General features: G+C 36.1%; 2 pseudogenes; one reads left to right on the top strand and one right to left on the bottom strand.

Annotated features, from left to right (window-relative positions):
- LOC107818948 (tRNA (cytosine(38)-C(5))-methyltransferase 2-like) overlaps window positions 1-14,721 on the top strand; it is a 44,951-nt pseudogene extending 30,230 nt beyond the window's left edge.
- Window positions 14,722-19,446: 4,725 nt separating this feature from the next.
- LOC107818949 (uncharacterized) lies at window positions 19,447-23,469 on the bottom strand (annotated as a pseudogene).
- Window positions 23,470-24,740: the final 1,271 nt, after the last annotated feature.

Here is a 24,740-nt window from a genome sequence, read left to right as displayed (position 1 = left end):
CTCGGTCAAATTTTCCAAAATTCAACTTTCGCCATTTCAAGCCTAATTCTACTACGGACCTCTAAATAATTTTCTGGACACGCTCCTATGTCCAAAATAACCATACGGAGCTATTGGAATTATCAGAATTCAATTCCAAGGTCATTTACACATAAGTGAATATCCGATCAACTTTTTCAACTTAAGTTTTCAATTATGAGACTAAGTGTCTCATTCCACTCCGAAATCCTTCCGGACCCGAACCAACTAACCTGATAAGTTATAAATCAAATGTAAGGCATAAATTGAGCGGTAAATGGGGGAACGGGGCTGTGATACTCAAAACGACCGGTCGGGTCGTTACATTCACCCCCACTTAAACATACATTCGTCCTCGAACATGCCAAGAGTTGTTCTTAACCTTCAAATCTTTATTCCACCTTACCACGCATATACTCGGGGGTGATCTCACGTCACCCTATTCTATATAGGCCTGACCATACAATATAACTGAAAATAATTAATTTAACCTTAGCCCAAAAACCATGGAGCCAAATTTCTAACATCCAATATTCTTTTCAAGATCCAAACCTCACATCTACTCATTGTATAAGCCTGAACAAGTTGTATCCAGCCATAACCATAATCCGAGATATAATCACATAACATACTACACAACTCGCATACTCGTAGCACCATTTCTGATCACAGTAACTACTCAAAATCAACCAAGTACTAGTATAAAACCTTGCATTCAACAGAACCTCATTCTGAAACCTTCGTACGCTGTCAATGATGAAAGAAACAATTAAAAACTCATAACCACTCATCAGATCAACTAGCCATGGAGCTCTCTCGCCCCAGCCAGAACCATAATCCTCTCCTAGGTCGACTTTCAATATTATCCTCCCGAATATACCATAATCAAGCATGATAGTACTCGTTCTAGGTTCAATGACCTTATATTATTAAACACAACTAACCCACAGACATGCCACATCAATATAACTCAAGCCACAACTGCGCAATCTGTGTACCCAAATATGGGAGATGTCTCAAGAAAGAGAACCGTATTGCAAGTTCAACAAGCACCACCACAACCGCAATGTTACAACCAACTCCTCAAATTTCGTGAAGAGGATAACCGTAGGTGCATGTCCACAATTGTAGAGGAAGGAAATTAATAGATCAGATAAATTATTATAGAAATACAATTCTCACACACGGCACAGACAACTCACGTGCCAATAATATGAATCACCCGGCATGGTCACATGCCTCCAGTCTCATCATATCATACAAGAGCAATTAAACAAGTACACATGTATATGATAATGAAATAATATTCTCAGGCTCCTGTACTGGTATAAATAACACGCCATAGCGTAAGCATGTGCAAAGTCTGCTATCACACTTTAAATCGGCAAGTTAACGCAGAAATAGTAACTACCCCATTTATTCAGGGGAATTAGCCTCTTGTAACCTCAAATGTAGCCTAGACAGTTCTCAACAAAGGTACGAACACGAGAAACGTTATAAACTTACGCTTAACAGTCAACTCTAGACATATAGTAGCCTAAGAATTCTTTCAAGTATGAATACTTGCCCCGATGCCCGCACATTGGCTCAAACCTCACATATATGCACACTTATAGCACGTAGCTATCACAAATAATTAACACAACTAGTGCCTCCACTGAGTTAAAATAAATTACTCACCTCAAATAGGCCGCAACCCGAAACAATATACTTTTGAGAACTCCCAGTCTCCAAATTCATCAAACACATGAATCACCATAATTGATCCCAACTCCAGCACTAGAATGACTAACGCATCTTCCATTCACTATCTTCCCATAAGGAATACTTTCATAATTCTCCTATGCCACATAGCAATAATTTGAATATCAACAGTCTATCAACCAGATGAGTACTGCAATACCAATGAGCATCCGTAAGTCAAAACACAATGCGCCTTTTGAAATGCGCACCCTTCTCAGGGATTACTGAGCAGTTATAACCTTCATCTAATTATCTGAAATTGACCATTCTGTCCAAAATTCGTGATCTTCCTTTCAAGAATGAACTGCCACCTTGTACATGTAAATCTTAATCTCGCGCCACATACCACATCTATCATGTCATCATGTGACAAGCACGAGAATCTCATTATCAACTTTGGGTAACCAGCAAATTACATACCCGGTAATTTAGTAACCTTCATCTTGCTTCCTTCCAGGAGGAATTCATAATACACAAACACATTCCCTACACCGGTAGAATATATCCGGTTCAACCTATGGTAGAAACCATTAAGAACACTTTGAAATCCATTTGAATATAACTCAGCTATCAGAACTGAATCCCTCTAACTTGGCCAAGCCACGCAGGTCACCAAATCCAAGAATATTGCCATCAAAATTTCTGTAAAGTCTCACAACATCATAATTACCCCATAAATACCACAACCGTAATACTCACTCTGAAAATACCTTATGTGAATTTAAAATTATTCTTCTTTCCTTTCTTATACTGAAATATAGAATCCATAGTCATACAAAATTACCACAAGTCCCGACACCTTCAAATGCAAATCTCGGATTTTATCCATACAAGTCCGGAAACATTCTCAATTGCTATATAAAATTCTCAAACCCACTAGAATTTTCTCGGGAGTCACCCACTTTGCTACAATCTAAATTACACCGCCCAAACGGGCCGAAAGACACAAGCTCCATTAGCACAACAACCCCCAAAGAAGTAACCATGCCTTAACACCACCAATCAAATTCATAATTCGTGTGCACTACGTTCTTCAAAATAACAATTTAATCATCCCATGATTTCCGCATTTCTATAAAGTGCCATATAACCCGTATTCAGGAATTTCCTTACTCGAGTCATCCTCGATCTCCATCTTTGCAAGTCATAACTGATCCACAAGTATGTTTCCGAACAACTAAAATTTTTAACACATTACCATGAAATCAAATTGTCAATAGCTGGCTCCCCCACTTAGCTTTAAGCTGCAATTATATAAACTTAGAACCCGCAAGGATTTCTCCTTCTCAATTACCATGATCCCGCACCGTTAACCCACCAAACTTCTCAAAGTCTTTTGTTAAGCTTTTCATGAACATTCTGAATCACTAGCTACAGTCACACACCCGACCTCTTACCGGGTAGCAAGTAATATTCCTCGCAGAAGCTTAATCAACATCACACCACCGCTAACTGCTCACAGGAGATAACCCACCTGTGGAATTCCTTACTGACATCTTCCAAAGACGCTGCACTGGGTGCAACGACCACGTAATCGGTAAATTCTCCTGAGTTTATGCTCTCCCACTTGAGCTTCTTCCTCTTTCTAGAACACTCTTCCTTCTCTCTAAAAATGCCAGATTTTTGCTCCAAAATGAGTCCCAAAGCCTATTTATCAAAATAGGGTCGGGTTATGAAAATAGAAAAATTAACTCTCCGAAAGCAGGTCTGCGGTCGCATAATGGACCGCAGAATGGGTATGAGGGTCGCAAAATGTACCGCAAAATCGATGCCCAGAAATGGGCTTCACTGGACAGGTCTGCGACCATTTTGCGGTCACATAACTACTTCTGCGATCACATGATGATTTTGCGATCGCAAAATTAGTCGCAGAATCGCATTTTTCCAGCCTTTGGTAATTTAGTCATAACTTCTTATAGGAATGTCCAAATGACGAACTGTTTGAAGCGTTAGAAACTAGACTCGAAGATCTTTTATTTGACACCATATAACACTTCATATCCTGAGAGTTATGCTCATTTGAAGTTAGGTCTTGTGCGAACTCACTTGAAACCTTAGTCTATTATGAAATTTCCTACTTATACATTCGATACCGAAACCTATCGAATCAAGTCCGATTGACCTCAAAATTTGCACACAAGTCATAAATGACATAACAGACCTATTCAAATTTTCGAAATCGGATTCCGACCTCGATATCAAAAAGTCAATCCCTCGGTCAAACTTTTCCAAAATCCAACTTTCGCCATTTCAAGCCTAATTCTACTACGGACCTCCAAATAATTTTTCGGACATGCTCCTAAGTGCAAAGTAAGCATACGGAGCTACTAGAATCATCAAAATTCAATTCCAAGGTCGTTTACACATAAGTGAATATACGATCAACTTTTCCAACTTAAGTTTTCAATTATAAGACTAAGTGTCTCATTTCACTTCGAAATCCTCCGGACCCGAACCAACTAACCCGATAAGTTATAAATCAACTGTAAGGCATAAATTAAACAGTAAATGGGGGAACAGGACTGTAATACTCAAAATGACCGGTTGAGTCGTTACACAAACCCAAGATGGGTTGTTTTTCAAACTTAGCTTAGTGATAGGATTGGTTCTAAAGAGAAAAAATAAACTGAATGTCATTGACAATTCAAAAGATTTGGTATTAAAATGTGAAAAAAACTAGACAGTCAAATTGAAAGCATTCTCTTAAGCTCGTTATACCTAGAGAAGTGAAGCAATATGAGAACAACCCCATACCACTTGAGGTCACAAAATGCTCGATGGAAGTAATAGAAATGCCTAACCAAGGACAATTACCTTCTGGTCCTATTATCTCGAATCTTGATTTGTTGTTGCACCAGCTAGGGAATTCATCTCAAACATTATCACATGAAGCAAAATAGGGTGCCGATGTACTAGCAAAGAAGTTTATTGTCGGGCTAAAGTTTTTGATAGTTCCTTTTGTACCTCACAAGCCACATTAATTGGTTGACCAATATTGTCTCGACCTTGAACTACTAAAGGTGTTTGCCAATAAAATAATATGAACAGATATATTAAAAACTAGTATATTAAAAGATAAATTATTGAAAGATAATAGTATTAACTCCACGAGGGCATTAATGCTTTGGCACTACTTGCCTTCTAAGGCGTTCATCTTTGATCTTAAGTGGACATATTATATTCTTCACTTACTATTTATTGTTCATTCCCGTATCAGGACTTGAGGGGCTCTCATGTATAAGCGGATCCAAGATTTAAATTTTATGGTTCAACCTTTAAGGTTCTTAATATTGAACTCATTATACTCAAAGTTATGGGCTTATACCTATAATTTATTATGATTTTAGTAATTTTTTGCATATAAATTTATGTTATGCGTCAAAATTACGGGTTCAATTAAATCCGGTATTTTAGGGCTACATCCGCCCCTACTCTCGTGTTGGTGAAAGCGTATTAGTTTTCTAAACGTAAGTATTATAAATGTTCAGCGATATATTATAGGGACCAACAAAGATCATTCCCCAAGCTTAAGGGACCATTTGAGTTAACAACTCTAATAATTAAAGAGCTTCATCCGATCGAGCTGCTTTCGCCGGAATAAATATCATTCAACTTGCAAGTTGCAAACTCAGTGAATCCCTTTCAAATTGTTGGAACAGCAAGTTGATGGAGTTGGAAGCTTCTAGAAAGCCATGGCGAGTGCTGGAGTTCTACAGAGGCATTGGCGGCATGCGATATCCTTTTGAAAATATTTGAGTTTCCCTACTTGACAAAGGGACATTGTCCCATATTGGAAGAGGAAAACGTTTTGATGGGTATATAATTGCTCTTCTTCTAGCTCTTAAAGAGTTAAGAAAAAGGCAAGCCTCGCGCCGTCGTGGCTCGCTCCGCTCGGCTTCGGCTTCGGATTTGGTCAATTGATTGATTAATTTTTTGGACTAAATTTATTTGTTAATAGTAAATATTAACAGAAATGTTATTAAATATCCAAAAATTAATATTAAATCCGACGGAACATTATATGCTCTTTCGATTTTTGTAAAAGCCATTTACGTTATGGCCGTTTTACACAAACAACCCTTCTGAAGAGTTGCACCTCTTCAGTTTTGAAGAGTTGCACCTCTTCAGTTTGAGCTCAACATTGACTATAAATACCAGTCCATTCTCTCAGATTTTCAATACGAATTTCTGAGTTCTCCTCCTTTCTTCTGCATTGTTTTAACTACAAAGAAAGCAACAGTAAATGTGATTTGCTACCGATCTTTGTGTTCGCTGAAACACTGGGGTCTGAAATACTGCTACACCAGTGTGTAATTTATTCTATCCTGGGAGGAAATAATCCATAACCTTAGGTACTAGGAGGGGATTAAATTCCTTAAGGAAACACTGTGAATCCAGTGGGCTCGGATTAAATTCTGTTTCTTTTACATTTCTGTTTATATGTTATTTTATCTTCTCCAGAATTATTTTTACAAATACAGTTTACTATCAAACTTAAGGAATTTAATATTTTCTGTGTTTGTGTTATACTCACTGTTCTGGAAACTAAAACCTTTTAGAGATCTATGTATCAAGCTTGAAGATATATGTATTTTATGGAGGATTGAGTTAGTCTTAGGGTGGAATTGATGGAATGAAACATAAAATTAGTAGGGATTACTCACCTTGAAGATGGGGGGAGTTGGAGGTCTTGAGAGAGTGGAGGAAAACCCCAAAGTTCGGCCAAGAAAAATGGGGTAAAATGAACCCCGAAATGAGTATATAGCGTTTCGGGCGCCACAAGTGGCGCCGGGGGCTGCCTGTGGTGCTGGTTCCAGTAGCTGAAAGAAACCCCAGCGCCAGGGACAATGCCCCGCGCTACCCTGGGCGCTGGCGACAGGAAATGTTTTTTTTTTACACGGAAATAGGCATAACTCTCTCACACGATGTCCGAAATTTTTGCTATGGCTCCGTAATTTCAATACGGATCTAATGCTTCAATCAAAACTGAATTTGGAGCTCATTTGCTTAATGTGATACCACGTATACTCGAAGAAGCAATGTTGTTGAAACACTTTTGATGTTCAAATAATGTGGTTCCGCCCCATAGGTCTCATTTGATACTCGAATACGTTATTCCCGAATACCGTTGTCGCACTTTAAAATATTAAATTATTAGAAAATTTTAACGGGGCCTTACACTATTATTTTGAAGAGTATCCTCAACAATATTTGCTCCCATTATTGTTGAGTTTCCACGGCCTTTCTTTTCAGCAGCTTTGTTGTCCTCTTCGATTCTCAATCGAACAATGAGATCTTCAAGGGACCTCTCCCTGCGTTTGTGTTTCAAGTAGTTTTTGAAGTCCTTCCACAAAGGAGGCAACTTCTCAATCATCGCTGCAACTTGGAATGCTTCATTGATGACAAGACCTTCAGCAAGCAGATCGTAAATAATCACTTGCAATTCCTGGACTTGGGTAATAACAGACTTGCTATCTACCATTTTGTAGTCCAAAAATTTAGCGGCAACAAATTTCTTTAACCCGACATCTTCCGTTTTGTATTTCCTTTCAAGCGCTATCCACAATTGTTTTGACGTCTCCACATTACTATAGACGTTATACAGATCGTCCTCCAGTCCGTTAAGAATGTAATTCTTGCATAGAAAATCAGAATGCTTCCACGCCTCAGTCACGAGAAAGCGTTCATTTTCTGGAGTTTCATCAGGCAAAACAGGAACATCTTCCTTAATGAACTTCTGCAGACTTAAAGTCGTCAAGTAGAAGAACATCTTCTGCTGCCACCGCTTGAAATCAATCCCGGAAAATTTTTCGGGTTTTTCTGCCGGTGCCAATGCCGGTGTTCTTAGGCTTGTCGATGCATTGGCAGTTACCATAGAAACAGTCTGGTTCTCGTTGTCATTCGTCATTTCTGTAAAAGAATGACACAAACAAACGTTAAAATCACGTAGATTTTAATATCCAATGGGGTAAAAAACCATAAAGGTTTTAGTCTCCAGAACAACGAGTATAACACAAATACAGAAAATAATAAATTCCTTAAGCTTGATAGTAAACTGTATTTGTAAAATAATTTTGGAGAAGATAAAATAACATATAAACATAAATGTAAAAGAAACAGAATTTAATCTGAGCCCACTGAATTCACAGTGTTTCCTTAAGGAATTTAATCCCCTCCTAGTACCCAAGGATGTGGATTATTTCCTCTCAGGATAGAACGAATTACACACTGGTGTAGCGGTATTTCAAACCCCAGTGTTTCAGCGAACACAAAGATCGGTAGCAAATGACACTTGCTGTTGCTTTCTTTGTAGTTAAAAGTTAAAACAATGCAGAAGAAAGGAGGAGAACTCAGAAATTCGTATTGAAAATCTGAGAGAATTGACTGGTATTTATAGCCAATGTTGAGCTCAAACTGAAGAGGTGCAACTCTTCAAAACTGAAGAGGTGCAACTCTTCAAAAGGGCTGTTTGTGTAAAACGGCCATAACGTAAAATGACTTTTACAATAACCGAAAGGGCATATAATGTTCCGTTGGATTTAATATTAATTTTCCATTTTAAAAAAAATGGATATTTAATAACATTTCTGTTAATATTTACTATTAACAAATAAATTTGGTCCAAAAAATTAATCGATCATTTGACCAAATCCAAATCCGAAGCCGAGCGAGCGACGGCGCGAGGCTTGCCTTCTTCTTAACTCTTTAAAAGCTAGAAGAAGAGCAATTGTATATATACCCATCAAAACCTTTTCATTTTTCAATATGGGACAATGTCCCTTTGTCAAGGAGGGAAACTTAAATATTTTCAATTTCCCTCCATTTTCCATTCACCCTCTTTTAAGCTACATTTAATCTTAAAAACCCAACACTTAATGTATATCATGAATTGTACACGACCAGATATAGCTTGTGCTATAAGTAAATTGAGTCGATACACGAGCAATCCAGGTCAATCTCATTGGATGGCAATGAAACGAGTTGTGGGATATTTAGAACATACCCAGGACTTTGTTTTGCACTATAGTAAATATCCTACGGTGATTGAGGGATACTGTAATGCAAATTGGATCACCGGTTCAACTGATTCTAAGTCCACAAGTGGATATGTATTCACTATTGGTGAAGGAGCGGTATCTTGGAAGTTGTCCAAGCAAACTTGTATTGCCCGCTGTACAATGGAGGCTGAGTTCATAGCCTTAGATAAAGCCGGTGAAGAAGCTGAATGGCTCCGGAATTTCTTAGAAGACATTTCATTTTGGCCCAAACCGTTGGCACCAATATGCATACATTGTGATAGTCAAGCGGCAGTTTGAAGTGCTGGGAGCGTGATGTATAACGGTAAATCTCGTCATATACGACGAAGACATAAAACCGTTAGGCAATTACTCTCTAGAGAAATTATCACGATTGACTATGTAAAGTCAAGCGATAATGTGTCAGATCCACTTACAAAAGGCCTAACTAGAGAGGTAGTTGAAAAATCATCGTGGGGAATGGGACTATGGCCGAGAACAAGCCATTGTGGCGGTAACTCTACCTAGAAGACTGGAGATCCCAAAATCTAGGTTCAAGGAGATCAAACAAAGTTATTAATGACGGTTTAACATTGTCAACTAAAAGTTTGGTCCATTCTCGTGATGAGACAATGTTTAGTACCAAGGATAAAGCATTAAGAATTTTTAATGATTTCTAAATTTGATACGGGGTATATCAAATAGTGTATCTACGGGATGACACGTTTAGGAATCACCTATGTAAGTGTGAAGTGTTAGCCGCTTCAAGGAGAATTTTTGCAAGGCCAATTCTCTACGCACTTATGAAACCAGGCAGTGTTCATGGCTGAAACGAACACAACAATGAGAACCAAAGACGGTTAAGGGTTGGTTGTGTGACTTATGGTTGTCTAGGTATACACCAAAGTTCGACGGTTCAAAGATATCAAATCTACCGATTGACCGAGTATATCCGACATAAGTTCACTACGGAAAGTTCAAAGGGAAACCTACTTATCCAGATGCAATTAATCTTTGCTTGCGAATCACACAGTTTTTCATGCATATTTTCGTGATATAGCCATTCCCCGTTCATGTGCGGGATTGTTGGGGTTTTAAGCTTAAATATAGCTTAAAAGAGGGTGAATGGAAAATAGAGGGAAATTGAAAATATTTGAGTTTCCCTCCTTGACAAAGGGACATTGTCCCATATTGGAAGAGGAAAAGGTTTTGATGGGTATATATACAATTGCTCTTCTTCTAGCTCTTAAAGAGTTAAGAAGAAGGCAAGTCTCGCGCCGCCGTCGTCGCTCGCTCGACTCGGCTTCGGATTTGGATTTGGATTTGGATTTGGTCAAATGATCGATTGATTGATTAATTTTTTGGACCAAATTTATTTGTTAATAGTAAATATTAACAGAAATGTTATTAAATATCCGTTTTTTTTAAACGAAAAATTAATATTAAATCCAACGGAACATTATATGCCCTTTCGGTTTTTGTAAAAGCCATTTACGTTATGTCCATTTTACACAAACAACCCTTCTGAAGAGTTGCACCTCTTCAGTTTTGAAGAGTTGCAACTCTTTAGTTTGAGCTCAACATTGGCTATAAATACCAGTCCATTCTCTCAGATTTTCAATACGAATTTCTGAGTTCTCCTCCTTTTTTCTGCATTGTTTTAACTACAAAGAAAACAACAGTAAGTGTGATTTGCTACCGATCTTTATGTTCGCTGAAACACTGGGGTTTGAAATACCGCTACACCAGTGTGTAATTCGTTCTATCCTGGGAGGAAATAATCCACAACCTTGGGTACTAGGAGGGGATTAAATTCCTTAAGGAAACACTGTGAATTCAATGAGCTCGGATTAAATTCTGTTTCTTTTACATTTCTGTTTATATGTTATTTTATCTTCTCCAGAATTATTTTACAAATACAGTTTACTATCACATGCATGGCATGCTTTAGCATTTTAGGTATCTTCTATTTTATGTTTAGTAAGTAGAGAATAAGTTTATAGAGAAAAGTAGAAGTGAGTCCTCTATTACTATGTATGAAAAGTGTACCATTTTATTATCAAATGGATTAAAAACAACAATGTGAAACTCAATTTGAAATGGAGAGAGCATTTTAGTCTGTTGATTTTTATAGGAATGTAGCTGACAATGTGTACTTATCGAAAGAGAAAGTCGCTGAGAATTTATTCATCCATTGGTAAGTGTCAGATGTTTTTGTGACACTAAATAGTATTGGTAAAGTTTATGTTTTTGGATGACCTTAGGGTAACATTCAGACTCTGAATGCCGCTGATCTTGACCGCTACAATGCTGATGCTTGGTTACTTTCTCCTAATACTCGTCAAGGTGATGAATTGTGTTCCCAATTTTCCCTTTTATTTTCGTCTTCTTCGTATTGTCACATTAACTGAAACCTTTTTGTTACATTTTTGTGTCAGGGCTCCAGAAAGGTTCCAGTGATGCGCGGGCATCATCTTTTATTAAAATTCTGGAACTTATACCACAGCTATTGCAGCCTCCCTCATATCTTTTTGTGGAAAATGTTGTAGGATTTGAGGTTTGTATCCTTCCAATCCATGCTCCATTAAGTCTACCCAACTATCTTTTGCTATACTTTTCAAAGATGGTCATCTTGGAATATACTATACTTTTTTCTTTATTGCAGACTTCTGATACCCATGAGATATTGGTCGAAATATTGGAAAAGAATAATTTTGTTACACAAGAATTTATTTTGAGTCCGCTGCAATTTGGACTGCCATATTCTCGGCCTCGTTATTACTGCTTGGTATGTCTTCCTCTTTGGGTTTGTATCACTAATATACATCGTCATCACATGTATGTTTTCATTCATTTTGCATGTTTGGACTTGTTTCATTTTTTCAAAGAGTTGTATATTTGTAACGTTGTTAATATTTTGTGAATGTATTGCATTTGTCAATGTGTTGAAAGGAATTAGCTGAATAGAGTGGAATAGTACCAAAGGATTTCGTATACCCTACCCAACTTGTTTCTGATTGAGTCACAATTAATTGATTGATGGATCACACTTTATGATTAATGAGAAGTGACTGAGCTGTATTTGGGAACTGACTAAAATTTCTTCTTAGAAAGTAAAGTCTTTTATGGGAAACAGATTAATGAGGAGAACAAAGAAAATAATTAAAGAAATTGGAAGAACTTGGGCATTTTTTTCCCTTTGGCTGGCTTATGAAGCTTACCCACATGTTTAAATAAAAGTTCTCTTTTCCCCAGCAAATGGGGAAGGGATAGGCAGTTTTACCTACTGATTGTTGTCTATTCTTCTCAAATACTAAATTTGACATGAAACTTCTAAGTTGCATCATTCACAACCTAAAGTGAATTGTGCTTAAGTAAACATGTTATGTGGAGCAAAGATTGCTGTATTTGATTACAAAGTCAAAGGCAATGTTCATATTTGGCAAAGACGAGCAAAGATAAAAATCTTAGTCAAATACTTAAGTAACTAACATGGTTCCTCTTAACTTTCGAATTATATTCAGTACATTATGGTTTTCTGTTAACTGCTTCTCAGCTACCTTTTTTTATATGCTTAAATAGTCATTACAAGTTCTTACATTTTATATTATGTTGGATACTTCATTTATAAAAACGTGGGCCGCGTAGTTGACAAACATTTGTAAGGTAAAAATGCAGTCCTGTTTCGATTTTAGGCCAGGCTTAGCTTAGTATACCTTGTCGTAGCACTTGACCTGTTCTAATGTGTAATTGTTTTGAGTTGCCCCAGAGCGGGCTTTGATCTAGCGGTAAGAATGCAACGCGTAATGTGTGGGTTAGGCACACGTCGCAGGTTTTGGACGATGTGGCAGACAAAAGCATGTATATTCAAATGGAGAAGGGTGAGGGAGGGGGCATCATCCACCGAGTTTCGAACTGTGCGCCACTGTCCTCAAGGATTTCTTGGTTATCAAAAAAATTGTAATTGTTTCAAGTTATCTTTAAGTTAGTCCATTTTTCATAAAACTTGTTCTGTCTCTTGAACCACAGGCAACAGACAGCTATCTAGTATTGAAAAAGTTTCGGTGAATATGAACAATGGCTTATAGATTGCAGAAGACATGCTTGAGTTGGAAAATAAGTAATCAAGACTTTTCATCGTTATTACTTGTTAAAGAGTTTAGATATGGGACTTTAGTATAACACAAATGTGGCTTATTGGCGACCAAAAAGCATTTCATAGCAAGTTCTATGCTTGTGTATATCGACTAAGAGTTATTGATCATTTATTTATTTATTTTGCAAAACACAAATTTGAATCCACTGGAAATATGTTACTGCAGGTCAAAAGGAAACCTTTATCCTTTGAAGTCCCTGAATTTAATAATCAGCTTCTTCGGACCCCGGGCCCTTTACTTGGACAGACTGAAAGCACAATGGAAAACGAACAGCTGCAATTGGCAGAGTATTGGGATGAGCTGCTTCAAGCTTGTTAACCTGTGGATGATTTTCTTGTATTTAAAACTTTTGGCAAGGGGGAAGACTCATCAACTTCCTCTTTCCATGCCAATGACTATGCAAAATCAGATAGAAGTGCTGAGGAAAGTAATGTGTACTTTGTTTCATCAAGCTTGGTTGAAAGATGGGGAAGTGCCATGGGTATCCTTCTTCCTGTTGATTCCTACTCCTTCCTCTGTTTCTTATGTCATAATATAGCTTTCTCTGCTTGTCAGTTATTGTTGGGGTGAAAATATTAGAGATATTGTTTATCCTCATTCAAAGCGTTGCTGTTGTTTTACAAAAAGCTATTACAGATATGTGAAGGGTACTGGCTCCCTGCTGGCAACCGTCCAGGTAAAGCTTTAAAGTATCAATTTGTTCACTTTTCTCCTTGAATATGTTCTTTTTTCTCGTCTTTATAATATAACAATTAAGAAAGAATCCCTGTAGCTTCTGAAAAGTGGTTTATATTCTTATTTCTTCTTTTGCTACTCTATGGGATTACCTTGATATTTCTTGTTTAGATATTCCATAGAAATGGAGAAGAAAACTGAATAGCTGAATGCAAGTTTTTGGTAATTTTAAGGAACATAAGATGTCAGACATGCAACCATGATTCTGCGTATCAGGGAGGATATATTGATTACTGCTTATTTTCGTAGCCCATTACAATAAGTGCTTGTTTGGGTGGTTAGTATGGAGAAATAATCACCGCATAGAACTCAGCATTGTTCTGTACATTGTTTGGTTACTAGTTTGGTTTTCCTTATAATAATACTTGTTAAGTTATGGTGGAATTTATGTATTATTTTATGTCGGATAGGATGTGGAATAACAATATGGGTATTACCAGACATGGATTAAAAATTCAACAAGAAATAATCTCTGCACTATAATCCCGGGATAACTTATCCCTAAACTACTTATTCCTAAACTTCTCTTTGAACCAAACAACCCCTAAGTAGTTCCATATTCATTATAATTTTACGAGAGATCTATTCTTTCTCTTTTATGCCTCCTTCTGTATTTACATTAATTGAAAACCCCAACTTGAGCGTGTTGTTTCTATGAGGCCTATGTACATCTTGTTAACAGTGATCACATAGATTCTTTTTGACTGCAAGTTGTGATGGTTGTGGAGGTTTATCTCTCTTCTCTCTGTAGAACGAATTTGTTGTAGATGTCAGACATTACACTAGTAGGAGCAGTTTTAGCATCCAAGGATGTTCTTGCGGTCAATGAAGGTGGAATGAAGACTATAAGAGAGGAGAAATATTACATTGTGTTAAATACAACTCCTATTACTTGTGTGAGGATGGTCATTGCTTGCCAAGGTGGCATTTGTGGGCTCATAATAATGCATCATTCATATCTCCCTCTTCCCAATAAGAAGCAGTTGGTTTGTCGAATCTCAACTTTGAGAATTTTTGGATTAAAAGCGGCATTATTGTATTTTGGAGGCTGAAATTAGTTAGTTTAGTTGCAATTTGGTTATTATAGTACTAAACTCATATGTGTTTAGTAGTTTTTAACTTTTTGTAACTTGTACGCTTCACTTCATGCTTTTCGCTTCAAGCCTCATCAACACTGTCATTTTTTGTGCTTTTCACTTTAAAAACACTTCTCTCCAGTGATTTCATTGGGTACCATTTCATAAATCCAGGAAAAGACAGAGAATAGAACGCCTTCACTGCAGGATCTGTGTCTAAGATACTTCACACCTAGGGAGGTATTCATTCTCTTCAGTTCATGAACTACTCTCTTCTTACTTCATAGCTTTCTTTTGGGATGTAGGTTGCAAATTTGCATTCTTTTCCGGAAGACTTCCAGTTTCGTCAACGGTATGTCGTTTTTCCCAGTACTCATACTTCAATAGTAATGAATCATTTTTTTTCTTTTAACTCTTGTGATTTTATAGTTCAAATTGTTAGTGTGTAATTGTTGTTTGTTATTCATAGAAGCTGACATTGCATAGGCCATAGGGACTTTGTGGATGGACTGAACTTTTAGAAAAAAATTTATGTCCCTATCCTGCTACGAGACATAGTGTCTTTTCCTATTTTAGAAACAGTGTAACCCCTCCGCTTCATTTTATGCGGTGCTTTTCTCGTGGGCACTGTGTTTAAGAAAGAAGAAAGACTTTTTGACATAAAAAATACTCTTAAAACTTGTGGTGCCATGACGTTTTTATGGCTATAAAAGCATATCATTCAGGGTAAAACGGGAAGTTTAAAGTTAAAAGGTTTTCAGATATAGAACATGTCATTCATTTTGGAATAGGCAAAAGCAGAAAGAGTGCCATATAGCAAGAAAAAGACAGAGTATATGATGATTCTGATCATTTCATTATTTGAATCGGTATAGAAGGCATTCAGATCTTATTTAAAACTCCATATTTTTATAAGTGAACAAGTAAATGAACAAACAAACAAGTAAACATGGTAATACCACACCAGATTGCCGTGAAACTAGAGTCGTCACTTTAATTAGCTTAAATTCAGTGAGGAGGGCTAGGAGCTCTTCCTGGCTTTTACTTCACAAAAGATTTCAGTAATTTTTTTCTGGGTTTCATAAAAGATTTGCTTGCTAAGATATGCCTTTTGGTTTTCTGTTGCAGTTATGCAATGCTAGGAAACAGTTTAAGTGTGGGAGTAGTCGCTCCACTGCTTCAATATCTCTTTAAAAGATTTGCTTGCTATTATCTGAAGCTCCATCCTTAAAAGGTTTGCTTGATGAAAATTCAAAAGCCAACACATTTTCCCTGAACCTGATTGTCTAGTAGGATACACTATAGAGAAGCAGTGCTGACACGTTAATGCAGAAGAACAATCTGCAGCCATCGCTTCTATGACTTTGGTTAAGAACATTTAATCCTGATCCAAGTGAGAGGGTTACATCTGACTTCAGCAAACCGTGTTAAAGAGAGAGAACTGAGATGCCCTTTCTGCGTTCTGCTCATTGGCCTTGTGCATAGAGTGGTTCTCACTGCACTCACAATACTTTGAAATGTATAAGATTGAAGCCATTGCCAACAGCAAGAATGCTGGCCTAATTTCATATCTAAGATAAAGTGGGTTGGGCTATCAAAATAGTTCAAGGTCAGGAAAGAAGTAAAACATTTGAATTAAGGGAAAGGAGGTTTCATCAATTCCAGTGGCGGAGCCAGGATTTGAAGCTGATAGGTTTGGGATTTTATTCCTTCTAAGTTACTGGGTTCTAAATTAATAATTTGTACATATTCAATGAATTTTTAAAGGCAAATATAGAGTTTGGACAAAGTTACTGGGTTCGACCGAACCCGCGTCCGAAGCTCTAGCTCCGCCCCTGTTTCCAGTTACAAACATTGGCTAAATACATTCTCTTTTTTTTTCTTTTATCTAACTACATTTTCTCGATGTTCAGCTTATACATTACTAATTACTTGTTACCCACAGTACGAGCTGGTCGTTATGAGCAAGTTTTCATGGTGAAAACCTTATTGGACTTTATCACCAATACATATTCTCTCTGATTCTGGATATTTGTAAGGACCCTTTTGTGAATTCATCCTAAGGTTGTCTGGGCATGAGGTTTTTCCCTATTCTTGTTAAAGATACATTCAATTTCCAAAAATCTGGTCGTCCACTAAACGAAGCCCAATCTGGTATCCAACCCAATTTATTGTACAAATTTTTGGTTTAAAAAGCGAGCAATAAGTTTTTCCTTGAGAAATTGAACTCAATTTTGGGACAGTAGAAAATAAATACACAGCGGAACACGTGATATGACACACAAACTAATCTTCTTCAATAAATAAATAGAAAAAGAAAAGAAAAACAATTATATGATGCCAAGTGGCATAATTATAAGATGAAAAGTATAATTTTTTAGGACAAAGCTCCGAGAAAGTTGAAGTTTCAAATTATTTTAAAATAAAAATCGAAAATTTAAAAAAATAAAATTGACAATTCATATTGGGAAGTAGTTTTCTTCCTAATATGGTAAGTATCTTCAAATAGATAACCCCTCGTAGGAATCATATAGTTTTTAAAATTTTACAATCCAAATTAATTTGAAGATCCTGCAAATATGTTTGATATTTAAAATTATAAAGTCAATAAATAATATACAAAATTATTATTTATAAAGTTAGACAAATTGAAGAATATGAATAATAAAAATTTGTTAATCTATCTATATGGAAAAATAGAAGCAAAACAATTATATGATGCTAAGTGGCATAACTATAAGATGACAAGTGTAAATTTTTAGGACAAAGCTCAACATAGTTGGAGTTTCAAAATTATTTTAAAATAAAAGCTCAAAAATAAAAATTGTCACTTCAAATTGGGAAGTAGTTTTTTTTCCTAATATGGTAGTTATCTTCAAATAGATAACCCCACGTAGGAATCATGTAGTTTATTAAATTCTGCAATTCAAACTAATTAGATGATCCTTCAAATATGCTTGATATGTAGAAGTATTATTTATAAATTTAGACAAATTAAAGAATGTGAATAATAAAAATCTGTTAACGAAAGACTCCTATCTTTCTCTTCCATAAATCTATATAATTTCTAGCTTCCTACACTTTAGGAGAAAACAAACTATCACAAACTTAAATCTGCTAGGTTATGTGCTAGCATTTTTAACCAAATCAACTCAAACATCTAATTTTAGAGCATATTACACGACATTATAACAATCTCTTATCTGAGGAATAAAATCATTTAAAAAAAATCACGTCTAATGCAATTAAAAATGCCGCATTTCACAATCATATAGCAAAATTAACTACACTAATTCTAAACTAATTAATTTTATTATATTATTTATTTATATTATCCTAATATTGCTAATTGTCTTGAGCAATGTCAAGTAACTTATTATTATTCTGCCACTTGGCTTAATGTGGATACATAAAAAAAAATCGCATAAACAATTATTTGCACAAAAGAACATGGATATGAATCAACTATGGAGGTAGATTAGAATTATTGTTCCAAGCACACATTTGGGAAGACAATAGTCGTGGAATTGAATTTTCGGCTGATATATCTTTTCATTCTTTTTTGTTTTGTTTTCGTGTTACAAAAATATATAAATAAATTACAAACTGCAGCACAAAATAACGTGAGAGAAAATATTTATTTCTTTTTGCATTGCAAGGTTTAATAAATAAATCAAAAAAAAATTACCAAACAAACATGGGAGGAAGTTTTAATTTTTCTTATACGTGGGAGGAAGTATAATTTTTTTAAAATTGGTATCGTTTTAATAATTTTGAAACTTTTGTTGGAGTTTTTTTTCCTAAAAAATTGAACTTGACATGTTATAGTGATGACATTTGGCACACAATTAATCGAATTAGTATCGAATCTTTGTCTACGATTCAAAATTCTTCAATTATCTAAATTTATCAATTAATTTCGCAGCCGCATGTTCAGTGGAAGTTCTCTGTAGTCTGCTTTTCAAGATTTCAAGAGATCCAAGTAAATGTTTCCTCAGTGTAGCCTTCACAGACAAAGTGAAATCCAAGTAAACTTACACTACGTTAGGCAGGGCTAAAACCTGAAAAGGAGAGGCCAGATTTCCCTGTTTAAGTGAAAAAGGCAATCATTTGCAAATCATTTAAATCAGCTTTTTCAACCATTAAGTATGACTAACAAGGAAGATTTATTTTGTCTCGCCAAAATATAACAAGAAAAAGACTAGGAATTCCCTTGTTAAAGAAGAAAAAGAAATCAGCAAGTCTCTCCCTCCTTATTTCCATGAGCCTCCTAATTCTTGTTTTCTTTTTTGTTATACTTCAGCAAAAAGTTTAAGACAAGATATTTGAACTCAATATGATCGTACCTCTTTAAGCTTTCTCATATCATGCCTTCAACCTAGAGTAAGAAATTGTTTGAACAGATAAGATTCAGTTATTAACAAGAATATTTTTTCTTTTCTTTTTTTTAAAATCTATTTTGATTGATGAAAGGACTTTAAAAGATGGGCACCAACAAGGTGGATCAAGTTACATCATGACATTGTTTGGCTAAGGTCAAGTTACATCATGATTTTGCAAACAGCATGAAGGATTTTTGTGTGTGTGTGTGTGTGACACAGAGAGGGGGGGGAGGGGGGGTAGAAGTAGCAAAATCGCTTGGTGTAGAAGGAGCCAACAAATTGTGCAAGGTCCTCAATTCTTACACTTGAGAGAGAGAGAGAGAGGGGAATAGCAAAGTCCCTTGATATCAAAGGAACCAGAAAATTGTGGAAGATCCTCAATCATCAACCACTTCTTTTTGCATAAGAAAGAGTTGCCTAACAAACTAATAGACTAAATTTTTCAGATTTGAAAAAAGATCAGACATTCCCCAAAACTTCAGGTACTCATCAGTCACTACGAATGAAGAATTCAGTGTAAAAACCTGCTATCTACTGCTGACCAACACGGCCAATGGCCTTGGAAGAGAATCTAGAGGAACAAGGCTATATATTAAGGGGCTTGCTTCTGTCAGGTGGTGTCTTATGAGGCAGCCCTGACTTGGTGAATTTCAAAGGAGGGTAATCATACCTCCGTAGAATGGTGGCTTAAGATAGCAATCATCTGTTCCTTCACAGCAAAGTGGTCTCAGAACTGTTGGTACCGCTTCCTGAATATATTTAGAGTAAGATGAGCAATGCCTAAAAGGCTACAACAGCAGGAACAACTGCATAGCTGGATAAGGAAAGGAAGAGATAAAGACAGAAGGAAGATTTGGGATGCTAGCCCACCCTATTTATAGTCGATCATTTGAGAAGAAAGAGAATTGAGATTTTCCCCAAGCAGATGAGAGGATATTCATAGCTTAAAAATAAAATTGACTTTCTTTTTCCAGATTTTTGGTGTAAGATGCAGATTGTAAATGGCTAGATAGCTTATTAGATTTCTCCTCAGCTGAAAAAATAGGGAGCTGAGGCTTTTTGCTGCAATCTCCTCTGTGAATATCCAGCGCTCAGTAATAGTGCTTTTGTGTTAATAAAAATAAGCTTACCTATCAAAAACAGGTTATCTGCTATTCATCCTTCTATAAGGTCCAAATAAGACAATGCAGCACCAGCACGCCTCGAATATCTCCAAATTAAACTATTAAAATTTACCAAACAAAAAACAAAGATCCAGTTGTTCACTTATTGATCAACATTTACCAGACAGCTTGAACTCGTTTGTTCAATTTCAAGATTTTAGAAGACCCAAGTTCATATCCAAATTAAATTATGAATCAGCGGAAAATCCTGCTTCTCTTTTGATTTCCCCCCAACCCCACCCTCTCTTTTATGAATGCAACAGGTGACAATCTTAGAAAGATGAACTAGAATTCATACCTTCGAGGGACTCAAGCGACGAAGCGAAAGTAGTTCATTGGACCCCAACCATTAAAGCTGTCAACCTAAGAGATATAGAAATGAATGGTCATAGTGAAACCAAACCTCATCAGTATCTAACTCAATTCACTGTAAACACTAGTTAGCAAGTTCAGTTTACCTTGCAGACAACAGAGACATGTGACAAGAGTGAAATCCAAGGGACAATATATATCTTCAAGAAATTAAAACAGGCATGCTAGAGGGTGTCTAGTTCATTGCGGCAATGAAGTACCAAGAGCGAAACTGTTTCCTCTGAATGAACCACTTACAAGAATATCATAGGTTGCATCGTCAGGCTTAAGACCTTTGTCAAGCATCTCATCATGCAACCTAAATGCCTCTTGCAAATTTCCCTCCTTGAAGTATCCAGCAATTAATGTATTATAAATCAGAACATTAGGAGTCGTACTCTTTTTAAACATCTCCTCTAAGACCTTGTGCGCATTCTCAACCTGACCTTTATTGCAAAGACCGTGTATAAGAACATTATATGTGATGTCGTCGGGCATTATACCCTTTACAAGCATCTCGGTGAACAAATCAGATGCCATAACTATTTTTCCATCCTTTAAAAGCCCATCAATCAATGCGGTGTATGTTTCCAAATCACATGTAACGCCTTCATTGATCATCCTATCATGCAAGACTAGTGCTGCTTCCATATTATTTACATTTCTAAACCCATTTATCATGCTGTTATACACAAATAGGTTAGGAGGTAGACCAACTTGAAGGATTTCATCAAAAAGTTCAGAAGCATTTTTCATGTCTCTTCTTTTGCAAAAGCCATCTATAAGAACAGCATACGCAATAGCATCTAACTTAATTTCTCTATTTCTCATCTCATTCAACATTTTTAAAGCTAGATCAATGTTATTGCTTTTGCAGAATCCATCAATCAAAGTTGTGTAAATTGCAACATCTGGGGAAATCCCACTATCGCACAACTCTCTGTAAACAGCCAATGCTGAGGTGACATCATCTTCCTTCAAAAATCCATCTATTAGGCTATTGCAAGACATGCATGTTGGAAGGAGACCTCCTGCAACAATCTTTTTAAGAAAATCTTTTGCCTCTGACATTTTGCGAGCTTTGGACATACCACTTATAATAATATTGAATGTGCAGTCAGTAGGGGCAATTCCTGAAGAGACCATTTGATCAAATGTGTTCCCCGCTTTATCAGTGTCACCTTTTCTAAAATATCCGTCAATCAAAATGCTATATGTTACAATATTAGCTTTCAACTGCCTTTCTGGCAACTGAGAGAACACATCCAATGCTTTGTCCATATTCCCGTTTCTGCAATTTCCAAGAATCATATTGTTGTATGAATCTATAGAAGGTACGACTCCATTATCGACCATCTTATCCCACACGTTTTGAGCGTCATCCATTTGACTCTTCTTACAATACCAGGCTATTATACTATTGTAAGTGAAAACATTGGCCGTCCCAAAATTTATTGCCTCATCAAACACATTCAATGCTTCATCTAACAAGTTAACACTCAAAAATCCCTTTATTAACGAATTCTCAACATAAACATTAGGCTTGATTCCAGCAAGTTTCATTTGCCTGTAAATTTCTACTGCTTTTTCAATATTCCCATTTTTACAGCAGCCTTCTATTAAAACTCCATATGTCACCTTGTTTGGAGTGAGTCCATACTCGGCCAGTTTGTCAAACAAATCCAAAGCATTTGATAAATTGCCCTGCACATGATACCCTTTCATCAAACTTGTTGCAACCACCAAGTTCATCGGATGCCCATTACTAAGCATTTCATCCTTGAGCCTTCACGCGTCAACCATATTCTTTTACTTCACGCAAGTGGAAATTATGTTCACATAAGTGCCCTCGGAAGGAACCCAACCCCTGTCTTTCATCTCCCCCAACAACTCCAACCCGAAACTAAGATTCTGCTCCTTACAAGCGACAAAAACACAAAGGCTATACAACCCCGTGTCAAGCTTAATCCCACTCATCTAAGCCTCCTTAAAAAGCTTCACCGCCTCCTCCATTCTCCCTTCTCTCAGACAAGCAGACCTCAAAATATGCACAGTACGACAATCATAACAGATCGCTCTAGACACTACATCAGCATACAAATCTCGCACTACTTCAATCATGCCCTGCCTCACCAATGCCTTTAAAAGCTTGTTCATAATCGGGATCCGCGACATTATATCAATTTCAACCATCCCATTGAAACAATCAATTGCATCATTCAATCTATTAACTTTCACACAACTATTTATCAAGAAATTAAAAAGTCGAGGATTTAACTCGAAATCAAAAGCCTTACAACAATTAACTAAACCATTAAAAATAACAGTAGCAGATGGACCAGAGTCACTAAAAGCATAATTATCAAGCAAACGTCGAGCTTTATGTTGATGCATTGTAGAACTTACTAATATGTGAAGCAAAACAAAGAAAGGGTCATATTTTGTATGCAAAAACTCCTTTGTTGCCTAGCAGTTTGAAAATACCTATAAGCTGAATCAGGGTCATCTCTGTGGCTCAAAAGTACATCAACTACATAATTATTGGTAAATCCGCCATCTTCCGAAATGGGTTTGTCACAAGAATGGTCAATGTCATGTAAAGGAACAGGCTTTTCAGAATCTTGAGTGTTTAAGATGGGATTTTCAAGAGAATCTGAAGGGGAAAGTTCAGGAATTTGTGGGTGTTGATTTGTTAGTGAGGATGAGATTGAAGAAGTGCAAAGATGGTGTCTGCAAAAGAGGATTAGCCATGGGGGAATCTGTGAGGAAGAAGAAGGGAGGACTAAAGTTTTCATTTTTAGAGGTGTTTGGCTAAGCAAGTAGCTTATAAGCACTTTTCGGCTTATTTATGCGTTTGGTAAAGTTAAAGTGCTTATAAGTCAAGTATTTATAAGTTAAAAATAAGTCAAAAGCCATAAGCTGATCACCCCAACTTATAAATTTTTAGCTTATAAGCACTTTAAGTTTGACCAAAATTTTTACTATTTTATCCTTAAAATATTCTTTTTTAGAACAAAACTGTTGTATCGATACTCACTGACTCAATTACTATTTCAACCTAACCCCCTCACTCCGTCTCTTCAAGTCTGCAATGCTCATTGACTATTTAAGATAAAAAATTCTATATTCCTTTGCATATTTATATTTATGTTATTGTGTATTAATCTTTGGACTGTATGTAATAAACGAGGACATATCAAATTTTTGGTACGTTACTTTCTAAGTGTTGTGGTGATAAAGACAGTATTTGTTTCTCTTCAAATATTTTGTCCTATTTAGATTTATTTTTTACTGAAAAACTTTTATCAGTTTATTAATTATTATAACTTATGATTATATGCTTATCATAAAATAAATTATATTTATCATAAAAGTTATCTTATCTAAGCACAATTATATTTAAAATAAAATGACAAATAGAATATTTTATATTTGGATCGATTTGGAATCTAAAATTTTGAAGATATTACGCCCTTATAGGTGTAAACACTTCTAAGATTATTTAAGTCATTTTAACAGAAAAAAAATTTATCAGCACTTTTTAATCAAATACTGCAGCAGCTTATTATCAATTTTAGCACTTGTATCCAAACACATAACTGCTTATTTATTAAATCAATTTCAGCACTTAAAAGTACTTTTCAGCACCTAATACTTATCAGCTACTTCAAATCAGCTAATCCAAATGGGCTCTTAGCTAGTTTTGTTATCAGCGCTAAAGCCGCCAGTAGTCCGCAAGCACACTAACCCTAATCCCCAGAGCAGCAGTTGCTGTCTTTTTCCTTCATCTCAGGAAACAAAGAATTCGTGTTATTGACTCATTGGCTAATGTTTTGATGGAATTTTCTTTTGAGCCCTCATGTTTAGATTCATCACCTATTCGTCCTCAAACATGAAACATTTCATTGGCAGTTTTAGTTGGTCCTTTAACTCTGCCATTTAATGTTTTGATATGAAGAATAATATTTTGTCAAAATACTTTTTCTTGATGAAATTATCTTAATTGTTCAAAATATTTGTTCTATTTAAATTATTATTTTTAAGAGTAGTGATAAATTTACCTCCCTCACTAATTGGCAAAAATCATTTTCTTTTATAA

This window comes from Nicotiana tabacum, chromosome 9 (genome assembly GCF_000715075.1).
Source record: "Nicotiana tabacum cultivar K326 chromosome 9, ASM71507v2, whole genome shotgun sequence".
Lineage (NCBI taxonomy): Eukaryota > Viridiplantae > Streptophyta > Magnoliopsida > Solanales > Solanaceae > Nicotiana > Nicotiana tabacum.
The sequence above is the reverse complement of the archived record's forward strand: the minus strand, read 5'-3'. Positions and strand labels throughout refer to the sequence as shown.